At 31.3% G+C, this 5,598-nt stretch overlaps 1 long non-coding RNA gene across 1 annotated transcript; it reads left to right on the top strand.

Moving 5' to 3' along the window:
- The first annotated feature begins 3,645 nt into the window (after positions 1-3,645).
- Positions 3,646-4,809, top strand: LOC133789628 (uncharacterized). The gene is made up of 2 exons (XR_009873643.1): positions 3,646-4,256; positions 4,332-4,809. It is a non-coding gene; the product is annotated as an uncharacterized LOC133789628 (long non-coding RNA).
- Positions 4,810-5,598: the final 789 nt, after the last annotated feature.

The following is a 5,598-nucleotide window of genomic DNA, read 5'->3' on the forward strand; positions in this document are numbered from 1 at the left end:
CCATAAATTGTGTATTAAACTCTCTTTGTGCCTCCATAAATGTGTTACATGTGCCCTCAAAAGGATCCCTATTAGGCCAATCATTATATTAAGGTTCATGGTAAGAGTTATAAAAATTGTGCTCAAAAGGTGGTGCATGGTAGTTGTACTCAGACTTCCAACTAAAATCAACGGGGTTGTTCCAGCTAAGATTATGATTTCTATGGTCGACATAGTCACTATATGGTTCATCATAATCTACTTTTGTAATCTCGTGATTTTCACTATCAAACTTAGCTTCTAAAACCTCGAATTCTCAGTATTGTCTTAAACTAAGTTTGTGAGCACTCCTAAAATAGCTAGTACCCTCAGTATAAAGCTCAAAACAACATCTTCATTCATTATTTTTAACAATAAAAAAAATTACTAGAAGTAAATAAGTAAATAAACTAAATGAAATGATAATCCAAGAAATATTTTCTGATGAGGAAGATCAGATAAAACCATAACCTTAGAGCATACTTCGAGCTTCATTAGTTCTTTTTTTTTTTTTTTTTTTTGAAAACAATCCCAATAAATCTTTGCTAATGAGGAAGATCAGTTAAAACCGCAACATCAAAGTATACTTTGAGTATCAAGAGATTATATTATATGGAAGGTTTAACTATGTAATAATGCAAGTATATTTTAAGAAATATTCCAATATGTATTAGGAAGGTTTCCAAGGAACCACTCGTCATCCACTCGTTAGAACTCCCCAAGGTTCAAAAGTGAAGAGCGAACGGTAACATAGACTTTGAAGCCAATTAGGAATAATCTTTGGTTTCTACTTGTAATATTACACTATTATTTCTAAAAAAAATTGATTTTCTTTTTCTTTTTTTGTATTTTTTTAGAGAAAAAAAAGGAAGATAGAATTACTTACCTCTTTACCTTTTTAAATGAGAACATTTACTTACTATTACATTCCCTGCAATGGCGCCAAAATTTGATTAACGCCCAAACGTGACTTCCACTAGTGGTGGTTGTATGATCGGGCGATCGATTCCACAATGAGGTAAATAAACAAAGTTAAAAATAAATAGAGGGAAAGGTAAATAATGTGAGAAAATTAGAACAAGTGATATTTTTGTTGTTTTTTAGATTTAAATATTAGAAATAAAGATAAGATAAAAGTGTGATGTAACAAAATGTAACAAATAGGAAGGAGCAAGAGTCACATATATGCATACTTATTTATTTGGATATTTGATTCACAAAAATTACACAAATGAATAATTCACATCCCAACTATTCATTTGAAAGATTTAACATTGAAGCACAAATATATTTCACAAAAAGGCATCTAAGTGATTAATAGTCTTTATCTTGGAATGAGGAGATAAGTCTTATAAGAAATCAAAAAATGACAATATACCATTGGCAATAATGCAATAAAAGATTGGATATAAAACCTCACACAAATATTATTTAAACTATTTATAAAATACATAGATATAACATGACTAATTCTATATAGATTTAGCAAAAATAAATATATATGAATGAAATGAAGAAAATGATAAAGATATTATCTATATTATTTTTACTAATTTGATAATACATAGAAAGTGTTTGACAAAATCTATATACTATTAACAAATATAAATAGAGATAATAAGATGAAGAGAAAGAAATAAAAGAAAATAAATCACTCAAATATATAAACTTGAAGCACATAGTGAATCAAAAATATCAAATAAAGTCATAGTGCATATAAGATCATTTTAACCTTCCTAAGAAGGTTAGCCTATTATGATAAACATTCTCATAAAATACTATATAGAAAATATTAGAAATGAGACTAAATAGAGTTTTATTACCTAAAAATTACATATGAAACTAATAAAAAGAGCTCATATTTATAGAGTCTCAAAAAAGACTAAAATGCAATAAAAAAATGAAATTGGGGGATTACACAAATGACAAAAATATTGGCTGAAATGGTAAAATGTAAATAATCCAAAAATAACTCATTTTTGTGTAATGAATAAGCCATTTTTCTTTCACACGTTAAACAAGGCTGGAGATGGAAAAATATCAACAATAAAATATTAATATAAATATTAATATTATTATTGCTATTATCCATTGGTCATTCAATTTTTTCTCTTTTGCATGCAGGATGTGAGAAATGGAATTAGGCATGTAAATGGGGCGGGGCCGCTTTCACCCCGCCACGCCCTGCTAACATTCTGCCCTGCCCCGATAAGTTCCTTGGAGCGGGTCAAGTCAACCTACCTCGACTGAATTGAGGCGGTCTGCCCCTACCCGCTTAACTTTTTTTTAAAAGAAAATTTGAATATAATTAAATTAGATTAAATGTAAGAAATGAAATTCTAAATAGTATATACAATATATGGCCCCATTTCAATATAAAAAGTTTCAAAATATATATTATCTCATTTGTAAAATCACAGTATACTTAGATATTTGTAATCTATTTTTCTTGACTAAAGAGAAAGAAAAAAAGAATACTAATATAAAAAGGTACCATAAATACATAGAAAGACACATCACCATTGTAGAAACAACACTGAGACATCATATAAATAAAAATGTTGAGAAAAATATATAATAGTTGCATATATCTCAAAATAATAAATTTTAACATTGGGTTAGAGTATAGAAAAAAAAAAAATTTGAGGTGGGGCAGCCCCGCCCCGCTTGAATTAATAGCGGGGTCCCGCCCAGCCCCGTCTCACCGCCCCATGTTGCCATGCATAAATGGAATGCAGCAGTTGATGGGATTGCATGCGGACCGAGGCACACACAAGAGCAGCTAGTGTGTCATGGTGCAGGCGCCTAGCAGGTGGAAGGGAGGGTTGGCTAATTGTGTGGCACCATGTGGCACAGCAGAGAGGTGGGAGCTGGGCCAGGCGCGGGTCAGGTGGTCGGGCGGGTCGGTTGGGCTGGCTGGACCGCGTGGCGTGCGGAGGAGAAGCCACGTGGCGAGCCTTGGGTTGCTGGGCGGAAGGTATGGCCTATTTTTGGGTTGAAGGCTTTCAAAAATGCCAACTTTTTATTCTTTTTCAGCGTTAAATCTTCATAACTTTTTTCATTTCAAAGTGCCAAAATACACATTTAATTCCTACAAAATAACAATAAATTAAATCATAATAAAATATTTTCATATATAAAACAAATCAAATTAATTCAATGAAAATAATAATTAAAACTTAATTTATTTAGACATTTAAAATCAATAAATATGTATTTTTCACCACTAATGAGTTACACAATTGGTGCACATTTTCCCTAACCGTTAACAATCCATGAAAATGAGAACTCAGCATAAATGTTTGAGACTATTGACGCCAAAAAAGAAAAGATCGAGGACTTAAATGCTACAATTTTGAAAAAAGCTGGGACTTTAGACACCAATTTTCCTATAATTAATTTTTCTTTTCAAGAAGTTCGAATACTCTATTATTAACCTATAAAAAAATCTAATTCTCAAATTTTTTTAAGGGGCTATTGACTACCTAGACAAGTTGTGGTTCTGCTACTGTATAATTCTATATTTTTTATTTTAATTAAAATTTAGACAAAATAATTGAGAGACTCTGAATAAGTACCACTAAATAATTTATATATGTATGGGATATTTGCGGCAAAATCCTCGAATCTTTTTTAGTTGACACACCAATAACCCCAATTAAAAATTTTGACAGCAATACCCTCGACTACTACATGTTCCTTGCAGTCGTCCACTTTGGACCGTTAAGTGCCAACAAGGACCACGTGGCATGGATTCAATTGTCCATGTAGCTATTTACATGTCCATTACTTAATGACATAGACTTATTTACTAAAACTAAAATATAATAAATATTTAAAATTTAATTTAATTAAAATTAACTTAATTAATATATTAAATTAACCTAAATTGAAAACTTGTGAAGAAAAAATAGGCAAACCCTAACTCTAATTTCTTCAACCGCCTCCCCCCTTCTTCTTCTTCTTCTTCTTCTTCTTCTTCTTCTTCTTTCTTAGGTTTTGGGATGGGAGCACGATGCTGATGCAAGATGCAAAGATGGAGGGCTGCATGGACATCGTCGAGGACGCCGACTGGGAGCATTGGTGCAAGATGTGAAGATGAAGGGCTCCCAGGTGCTCTGATGGTCTCTGCGTTGCCTTCCTTAGCTACTACGACAACCATTGCGAACTCCGATGACCAGCACCTTCAGATCTAGGTTTTGAGAAGATGAACGAGAGGAGCATGTGCGAGTTTCTAGGTTGATAAATTTTGTCTCTTCTTCTCCCTTTTTTCTTTTTTTATTCATTCAAGTTCTTCCTTTTTTTCTTGCAAGTTTTGTGATGACCGAGGTGCTCACGACTTGGGCTCCATGAACGGCAACAGTGGAGCTCCATGACGAACAAATTTGGGCAACTGTGGCACAAGAACAAATCTTCATTTTTGTCTTCTTTTCATTAGTTCTTCGACTGATTTTTTTTCTTTTTTTCCTTTGTTCTTATTTACTGTTTAGCTAATTTTGCCATAATTTTTTTGGGTATTTGAGTTGTTTTTTTTGTGTTGTTAGGAGTATTGCTCTTAAAATGTTTGGGTATTTATTGAACATCAACGATATTTTGTTTTTAAAATTTCTATGTTATTTTTTATTGAGTGTCAATTATACAGAGTATTAAACTTTCTGGATTTGTATTGAGTATTGATTATAATGGGTATTACACCTTTTGGGTTTGTAATGGACATTGATTGTACTAGGTATTCAAATTTTTGGGTTTGTAATGGGTATTGTTTTTGGTATTGAACTCATGGTTGTGTTGTTTTTATTTATTTAATTAAAGAAAAGTCATCTAGTTTTTAATTAAAAGAACTTGTTATTATTTTAAATATTTTTTAATTTTAATTTATATGATTTTTTGAGGAAAAAAAATGGACAAGTCAGTAAATATAGACATGTCACCACACATGTGGACAAATGAATCCATGCCACATGGTCCTTGTTGGCACTTAGGGGTCCAAATTGGATGTTTTCAAAGAAAATATAACAGACGGGGGTATTGCCGTCAAAATTTTTTATTGGGATTGTTGGTACGTCAACTCGAAAAGATTATACAGTTTTGTCGCAAATATACCTATATTTATTAGTTTTTTCTTTACATTATATAAATGGTAAATACAATTTTAGACCTCGTGTTTTGCAAAAGTTACCGATCGTACCCTGTGTTTTGTTAAATGGCAATTTGGACTAATACCCTGGAAGGAATTCTGGTCATAATATTTTTAATATGACCAAAATACCCTTGTATTTTATTAATTATTTAATTTATTAATATAAAATATAAATTAAAATGAAATATTTATTTTAATATTGTATTTTAAATTATATTAAATTAAATTTAAATAACAAAATCAAAGTTAAAATTAAACATAAACCTAATGGCTGAGGAAGATAGGATCCATATAGCCTTCAAAATAGAATGAGGGTTATATTGTTATAAAGTAATGTCATTTGGGTTGCGCAACGCTAGAGAAACATATCAGAGGCTAATGAATAAGATTTTGTTGAGCAAATGGGGTATATAATTGAAGTATACATTAATGATATGGTC

This window comes from Humulus lupulus, chromosome 7, assembly GCF_963169125.1.
Source record: "Humulus lupulus chromosome 7, drHumLupu1.1, whole genome shotgun sequence".
Lineage (NCBI taxonomy): Eukaryota > Viridiplantae > Streptophyta > Magnoliopsida > Rosales > Cannabaceae > Humulus > Humulus lupulus.